The sequence below is a fragment of the Papio anubis genome, chromosome 4, assembly GCF_008728515.1.
Source record: "Papio anubis isolate 15944 chromosome 4, Panubis1.0, whole genome shotgun sequence".
Classification (NCBI taxonomy): Eukaryota; Metazoa; Chordata; class Mammalia; order Primates; family Cercopithecidae; genus Papio; species Papio anubis.
The window spans coordinates 64,307,981-64,317,446 of NC_044979.1; the positions used below are offsets into that span (position 1 = coordinate 64,307,981).

Sequence of the window (9,466 nt, forward strand, 5' to 3'; positions counted from 1 at the left end):
TTGCAAAAATGGGATCTATATATGTAAAATGCTCATTATTTCATTCAACAGTGTGAGTTTGTGAGCCAGAGACTGGGGAATGGGTGAAGCTGTTCCAGGTCTCATAGCCTCCTTTACGATTTCTGAGAAAAAAAAAAAAAAAAATGCATCCCTTAAAATATTAGCTGGGTATCAAATCCCAAACACTAGTAGGCAGAGTTCAAAATCAATGAAGAACCATACATCATTCAAGGTTCTGGCACTGGAATTTCCATAGAAAAATCTTTGTATCTCTCTTAACCTCAGATCACAGCTTAGGCACCTTTCTCAACAGATTCTGAATTACTAATCAGATAAAGATGTAGAAATAATCAGCCCTCATACAAAGACTGTGGTTCTAGTGGATACTGCATACAGTGGGAGCAATTACTACCTCTGCCTAGATGAAAGGGTATGGCAGACAGGTGTCTGGAGAAGGGATCTGAAGGCAGGGATTATCTCTCAAGTTGTCATATTACTTTCAGCTTTGTTTCTATCCTTTATTCTTCTGCTGAACAAACTTTAGCTTAAAGCAGAAAACACAACTAGTTCAAACATGTGAAGCTCAAAATTATTTAACTCTTATTCAGTTTAGACTTCTGTTCTCAGGAAAAAGGAGCTGTTCTTGACTAAGTGGTGTTTTGCCTTCTTTTATGCTTCTATGTAGTTCTGTTTTAAATACAATGGAAATATGACTTTAGTGAGGGTCACAGAAATAAATTTACATAACACACATACTTTTCTGTTTCTTGACTTCATAATTTACAGTTTAAATCCTAAGGTAAATAGGATGCAGTTCAAACAGTTGTTTTACATCCATACAAAGACAGTCACTTTCCCCTAGCCAAAGAAAAAGGACACACATTTTTCTCCAGTTGATTCTACATTGTAAAGTTTTAACTTTACACTATTTCTCCTCTTTCACCATGTTCATATACTCTCCACTTTTAGTCCAACTATTGTTTTAGCAAATAATTTGTGAAGGTATAAGATAATGAAACCTCACATGTAATACAACTCATGTCTCCTCTTTTTGGCATGAGTCACTTTGGTAAAATCCATCTTGCAACTAAGGTTGTGAAATCTAGAAATATAAGGGAGTTAACACATTCTGGAGAAATGTCTGGATTGATGGAGATAAGAGGTGGGGGATGAATATTCCCCTTTTTGGTCCTTCGGATCGACAATTCTGAGCATATATATACTTCAGTGTTCTTTAGGAGGTCCTTGTAAAATTGCCCTGCTTTAAACAACTCGGGAACGTATCTTTGTGTTAATTTTCCCTCTTTCTTGGTTCTTTCATATATGGAGCTAGAACCCTTATAGATCATTCAAACTTTTTTTTTTTTTTTTTTTTTTAACTGAACAACTCAGGAAAGTATCCTTGTGTTATTCCCTCTTTCCTGGTTCTTTTTTTTTCCCAATCTCCAATCTTAATTCTGGGGATAAACTCACAAAATACTCCACCTGCCTTTATATACTTGTCCCAGGCAATTCTTTCTGGAGAACTCAGGCTGAGGTAACTCCACTTGTGTACATAATTATTATTTGATTTGGATTGTCGTTAGTAGTCAGCAAGTCCGCGATGCTTCAGGCTAGCTGAATTCAAAAGTTCAAATAAAGACCATGAGCGGTGGCTCACGCCTGTAATCCCAGCATCTTGGGAGGCCAAGGTGGGTGGATCATCCAAGGTCGTGAGTTTGAAACCAGCCTGACCAACACGGATAAAACCCATCTCTACTAAAAATACAAAAAGTTAGCTGGGTGTGATGGCACGTGCCTGTAATCCCAGCTACTAGGGAAACTGAAGCAGGAGAATTGCTTTAGCCTGGGAGGCAGAGGTTTCAGTGAGCCGAGATTGCACCATTGCACTCCAGCCTGGGAAACAAGAGAGAAACTCCATCTCAAAGAAGGTTTAAAAAAAAAAAAAAGTTTGAATATTCTAATTCCATGCATATGCTTCCACTCATATAATTTCATTCAGGCAGACAATTTCATACAGTGGCACAGTTACCACCAGCAGCTCTTAGTTCTTATCTTCTTTTCTAAGGGAGTTTAATTAGAAATAAAATGCCTGCATCTTTTCATCCAAAATTGCAATATTGTGTCCAGTTGGTCTGGCTTACATCACATCCAGGCTCAATTAGTTACTGGCCAGGGTATGGAAGGCTTTGACCTCTGGAATAATTGAAAGAGGAGAGGGAGGTATAGTTCCTCAAAGAAAAATAAGTTTACTATTCCAAAATAACAACAGATATTTAATATTCATTACTTCTCCTTATCCTGTTCCTCTTCTTGCTCTTCTCTGCTATTTTAGCAATATGTACTTTTACAAACGATTATTACTATACAATAAATTGGCTTCCATGTTTATTATGGTTTACCTTATCTTGCAAAGGAGAAAGACCTTTTTAAAGAAAAATAATAAAGTAAAATATGTTAAAGAAATTAAAATAAATAAAAAATAAAAGAATGTGAAAAAATATGAAACCATGAGTTAGAATAGATATCGTAGGTACCCTCAGCTCATATTAGAGGGTATCCACAAACTTGACTGTAAGCTTTCTAGTGCTTACTGTGATCTATGAAATGCAATTAGTGAGAAAAGTATGTGGTTTCTCCATGCCAAAACAATATAATTATTCAGAAAAGGGAAGAGACTCCTTTTATCAAGACCAGAAGTTCCTGCAGTAAGCCTCACCAAGAAAATCCTGTACCATTAACAAGATACACATTCAGCCACTTATTTGTAGTAAATATATTGAAGTTAATTCATAGAACTCTCCTTCTAAAGCCCCTCGGTATAAGCTTAGGACATTATACTGAACTGTAATTTAAAAGAAACAGTGATACGGATGTTGGATCTGTGTCCCCACCCAAATCTCATGTTGAAATGCAATCCCAAATCCTGGAGGTGGGGCCTGGTAGGAGGAGATTGGAAAATGGGGGTAGTTTTTCATGAATGGTTTGGCACCATTTCCTTTGGTACTCCATCTCTCATGATAGTGAGTGTGTTCTCATGGGATCTGGTTGTTTAAAAGTGTGTGGCACCCCCTCTTTCTCCTGCTCTGGCAATATAAGTGCTCACTCCCCCTTTGCCTTCTGCCATGATTATAGCTTTCCTGAGGCCTCGCCAGAAGCTGAGCAGATGACAGCATTATGCTCCCTGTACAGCCTGCAGAATTATGAGCCAATGTCTTTATAAATTACCCAGTCTCTGGTATTTCCTTATAACAATGAGATAACAGACTAATACAAATGTCAATCTACTGTAATCTGAGTATGTGGTTCTCTAAGAGTTTGACTTAATTTAGAAACAAAATGCCAAATATGGAGACCAGATTTTTCTTAGGTCTGGTATAGTAGACATTAATCCCTAGCAGCCCTTTTATGAAACAAGACAAAATGAAAGTCATATAAACTCAGAAGGCACTAAATATTATCTTAGAATTTAAAAAATCACATTGATGTATTAAATTTTTGAGAGAATTTACAGTACATAAACATTTATATTTATTACTTTTCATGTATTCAGCAAATAGTACCCACTGTGTTCAATATGTGGTAAATGTTGCGAATGTGATGGTGAGCAAGTCCAAATACAGTGGATGTTCTCATAAAGCTGAGAGTCTAGTGGAATCAATTGACATCAACAATCACACTTAAAAAGATATAATTACAAACTCATGTAAGTGCTCTGAAGAAAATAACTTGGCCCTGGTGTCTGTGAGGACTCTTCTAAATATTCATGCATACGAATCAATGTAATACTTTAGTTAACTCTATGAATTAGGCATTATGACTATCCCCAAATTACATATCAGCTAGCTAAGACACACAAAGCAAAAACACATAGCTACTAATGATACTTCCTGGAGGTGAACATAGGCAAGTCTAACTCCAGAGTCAGCCATTTTGTTCCTGTAACATGTATTACAGTTTTATAAAACCATATAAAAACAAATTGTGAAGAGACCAAACTATCCTTATTTTCAGGTGATATAATCTGAAAAAATAGAGTTGCGTGTAATTGATAAGTCATCCCCAGCAGGATGGCATTGGCCAAATGATTACATCTACCAGGGCATCAGCTATGCTTCTTCTGCTAAGTCACCTGGATAAGTGCTCATGAGGGGCAGCACTGCTCCCTGTGCCCCCAGTCTCCACGGTTTTTGGTAACCTACTCTCAGAAGTCACAGTGTCAACACTACCATACTCTATTGGATGAAGAAGTCAAAACCTCACTTTGATATAAGAAGTGGAGATGCAGTCTCCACCTCTTGGTAGGAGGAGTGGTAAAGAAGCATAATGAAGGACTGGAGATTTGTTAAGGTCATCTTTAGAAAATGTAATCAGTCACATTTGTGCACAAAAAGAAAGTGATAATGTCTCATGAGATGAGCAATATATTAATCACTCCACATCTCAGGTCTCCCCCACCACACCCCCACACACATGAAAGGAAAGAAAAGATGTCTGATCTAAACGGCAGGTGGAAGTGATCAGTAAATCTTTAGCTCTTGAACTTAAAGCTAAAATGTGTGTAGGAATTAGATGGAAAAGAAGGAAAAGGATTTCAAGTGTAGGAGGCAGCATGTGTTAATGCATTGCAGCAGGAAGGAGCCAGGATCATGGCATATACTAGGGAGTGAAACATGGCCAGTATGGCTGGGACACTGTCTCAGCCTGTCCATGCTGAATTTACCCTCCTATAATAAAATACCTGATACTGAGTAATTGATAAATAATAAAGATTTAATTCTCACAGTTCCGGAAAGAAAGTCCAAGACCAAACTGTTGACATTCAGTGTCTGGTGAGGGCTTTTCTTGCATCCTCTGGATGAGAGGAACATTGTGTCCTCACATAGAAGAAGGGACCAACCCTTGTTCCCTCAGCCCTTTTGTAAGATCACTAATCTTATGAGAGTTCTGCCTTCATGACTTAATCTCCTCCTAAATGCCTCACTTCTTAATACTATTATATTGTTGTTTAGGTTTCAACATATGAATTTTGGGGGACATATTCAGATCACAATAGCAACCAAGAGAGAGATAGAATAGGGAGGGAGGTAGAGTCCAAATAATGTAGGTAACATAAAAAATGTTGCAGCTCATTTTAATAAGAAAAGGGAGCAATAGATTTTTTTTTATTTTTATTTATTTATTTATTTATTTATTTTAATGACATGATTTTAACCAGATTTGAACAGAAGAATGGCCACTTGGCCCAGGTAGAAGTAGATGAAGTGTTTGGTTTCATGTGTCAGGTAACTACCATAGTTCCTCCCCACCATGCAATACCAGGTGGGATTGTACTTCTTGTCAAATTCCTTCTTGATATGAGCCGCAATGTCCTCTATGTTCTCTACGTTGTTTTAATCCAGTGCCTGAGTAGTGCACTCCACTGTGTCCTATTGCATCTCTTCCAACATGTCCGCATTTTCGATCACGGCCTTTCGGTCGCACATGGTTACCATGGAGAACTGCAAGGGTCTTTCAGGGAAGGTGCTAGCACCCCTCAGGCCCCGCTGGAGCTGCCGTGGCTACCGAAGCCGTGGAGCCACACACCTAGTGATCCATCGAAAAACAAGGACTGCAGCCTAAATTCCAAATACCAGAGACTGAAATTTTCAGACTTGCTAAGGGAACACCTCGTTGTTTGAACCTTTGCTGTGTTTTGTACAGGGCATTCTCTGTACTAGTTTGTTGTGGTTATGAAACAATTAGCAGAATAGCCTATGTTTGTAATTATTTTCTATTCCATATTCTGCCCCACGTTTTTTTCTCTCAAAATCCCTTCCTTTAAAAAATAAATCTGTTGCAGATGAAAAAAGTAAATAAATAAAAAGACATGATTAAATGTATGTTTTGAAAACAATTCTATTTCTGTAGTGTGGCAAATAAATAGGAGGAAAGCCAGAGTCAATATAGGAAAACCCAAATTTAGACTAATAAAGTGATCTAAAGAAAAGATGAAGTTTGCTTGAAATAAAATGAAAACAGTGGAAGTGGAAAGACGTATACTTGTTCAGAGCAGGAATCGCAGTGAAAATGCTAATAATTTGGATATGATAGAGGAAGAAGTAAGAATTATCCTAAACTGAGCAATTGGATAGACTCAACATTTTCTGGGAGAGGCAAAGTTGGTTAGGGTTATGCTTATAAATTAAAGCTTGATCATGGATTTTGAACACAGTATCTGTGCTCAGATTTTTCAACCGAAGTAAAATTTCGGAGACCATTACATAAGTTTAATTTGCTATGAGTATTGAAAAAATTATTTATGAAGGTTATAAAGTTCAATCAAACCAATGTTTTCTAAAAATATTTGTTGAGAGTCCTTTTTAAAATCATTTATAAAATCATATTGAGAAACTGAAATGAACAAATATTATAAAACATTCTTTTAAAGAAGATGGACGAATACATATCTTTCAGGAAGCCCAGCATAGTTTCTTTTGACCCCTATTTTAAATTGTTTGAAAAGGCAATGTATCTGAGGTGAAAAACAGTATACAATTAATGTACAGAGAATGATAAATTTGGGGTCACACTTTAACAAGCCAGCAAAACTGGGAGAGAGACTAATGTCATGTTGAAAACATTGCGCTAACTGATATTAATTTCTATAGCTAATTGTATTGAATCTGCTTATGTGCTTAGCACTTTACATGTTTATCTAATATATTCATAACAATTTGATGAATTAAGAAATAGCATTATTTTTATTTCAAAGACCATGAAACAGACTCAGTAGAGTTATATTTCTTACAAAAGATTACCTGCAAGTGCAAAAACAAGAATATAAATTTGTGTGGTTTCTATCCATTTCAAAGACAACCCAAATCTCCATGAAAGGGAGACACAAAAATATTTATGAGAAACACTGCCTTGTATTTTATGTTTCTGTTCTACAAAATGAGACGTTATACAATAAGATTTAATAAAATATAAAAAACTAGAAAACTGAAAAGTCTAATAACTTTGGATCAGACTTTCAAAATTAATCAAGTAGAGTATTTCAGAGGATTTTTCTCTATGTCACCTGGAATAGGTGTGGAGGATTGGCAAACTGTGAATTATTTGGCTATGACATGATGAATAATATCTGAGTGAAAAATATCTAGACATAAGACCCTAGCATGTGCTTCTTAATCACTTTTTGGCAGAATTGAAGCTTCTCATTTGTTTGCTAGCCAAGACTCTTAAGATTGGGTATGGCATCATTATGCATTAGAATGCTTTTATAGCGTATTTCTTGGAAGGATTTTTTGAGAAGCCTTACATCTTAGCAAATGGAAACATAGACCTTTTAAGGTAATGTCCATGAATGAACTCAATGTAATTTTTCATTTTTTAACAGCTGCTATTCAAGGAGATTTTATATATATATATATATATATATATATATATATATATATATATATAGCAAACACATAGCACTTTATAATGTTTACAGGTAGACTTTTTGCTATATTTATTAAAAAGTAAAATTAAAATGCTAAATGGTAGATATTAATCAGACACAAAATAATGCATAGGTTCCACATGTATGAGTTGGTTTTGATGTCGTGAAAGAAAGTGCATTTAAATGCTTTGATTAACTGACATAACTAAGAAAAACTCAACTTTATGACCAACTGGGAATAATCTTTGGTGGAAAGTTGGCCTATAATTACTTGTGTCGTATTTGCCTCTGGCCCTTTTTTAAATTTGGCTTTTATACTGCTGTTAACATTTTTTAGCCTCCGGGGACATCAAGTTTTCCAACATTCTACCAGTAAGGAGAAAAAATGCTCTGAAAGAGTCCTGATATTCAAAGGTTCTTATACAGAGTCCTTGGGACACTTTATGAAGTCACTGGTCCACACAATTGAGCTTCTAGTGATACTAATAATAGAATTATAAGAAAATATTGAGTATGAATTCACTTTCTTTTCTTGGCTCTCTCTTGTGTGATACATATTTGGTATCCCTTTCTCCTATGTGGTTTCTATGGAAAAACAAGGTCTGAGGTTTTAGTATTATTATTATTTTATTATTTTCTTAATAATGTAAGCATTTACCTCTCCCCTGAATGATCAGCAAAAACGAGAGTGGAGGCCAACAACAATAGCAAAAATCCTAAGCTGGCTTAGAGGTTCTCTACTTCTTTCTATCTTATATGCTGTTATTAATCATTTATCAGTAGAATTTATATGTTCTAGAAGAAAAAGATTATGCTATAATCCCAGGGAAAATACACAAAAAACTACCACTGTATCTGTCTCTAGTTAGCACCCTAAAGTAAAACTTCAAGAAAGGCCCTAGAGAATAGTATGTGATTTGGCCCAGCTTACAAAGGTAGTAACCCAAGTACGATTTAGAATCAAGTGCTGGGTAGAAACAAATATTTGCCTTGAGCATTGTCTTCAATGAAGGCAAAAACAATTTGGATTTTCATACTTTCGATAGTGGAATAAGTCTAAGACAATGAGTCCTATAAGATATTGGATTACAAATCTTAGAATCACATTTCATGAATACATTTTCCTCCCTCGACAAAATTCTGTCAATCTATATTAAACCATTAAGACTCAAATGGTTTTAAAAATTGTCAAGTAAATAAAACAGTCATAGGGTTTTATTGGACTCTAAGTTCTCACATTCCTTAAATTATACCATGGGCAAATATAAATTTACAATTTATGTGTCTTAACTTTGCCCCTATATTTTGTGAGGTGAAAACATTTCAATTTCAGTAGCTAAGCAATTTCAATATCCAGTCACTTTGCAAAAAAGTCTACTTTGTCTGACTACCTGAATACACAAGTCCATCATTCTTAAAACAAAATATTTGCCTCAACACTTCTTTTGTTGGCTAGTATAAACTAGTATATAGCTACTAGTATAAACTAGTTAGTTGATTTTGTCAGCTCTTGTCTTGGTAATCTACTTTACCTGGGACACTTATACCTTCCTCTAAGATTTGAATCTCACCCTGTCCTTACCAGTATTTCTTAAAACCTTAACAATGTGCCCTCAAAATCCTGTCCCAACACTGGAATCTTGAAGCCTGCTGTTGGGCCCACTGACACTATTCACTTGTCTAGATCTTTGAAGCTTATTGATCCTATGTCAAACTTCCCTACTTATCTGTTAAAACGTTCACTAATTGTCTTTGACTGAATTTGTCCTATTTATTACCAGTTACTATTCTACCCAAATTCAGATCCTGTTTGTCCAGCTGGACTGGCTGTGGTGTATGAAATCACGAATCTTGGTTCAGTGCTTAGTCCTGATAGTGACCTAGCTGAATTTGTTAATGGAATTAAGCTTTATTTTCTTCTCCTTCAATAAGGGGACAGAGTTAAGCATCTATGATTTTATATCTAATTAATATAGAGAAAGGATGGTCATAGATATGTAAAAATTATATAGATAAGTATGTAAAATTGATTCAACACTT

At 35.6% G+C, this 9,466-nt stretch overlaps 1 pseudogene; it reads right to left on the reverse strand.

The window, feature by feature from the left end:
- Positions 1–3,228: 3,228 nt before the first annotated feature.
- On the reverse strand, positions 3,229–6,668 carry LOC110742739 (annotated as a pseudogene).
- Between the last annotated feature and the right edge of the window lie 2,798 nt (positions 6,669–9,466).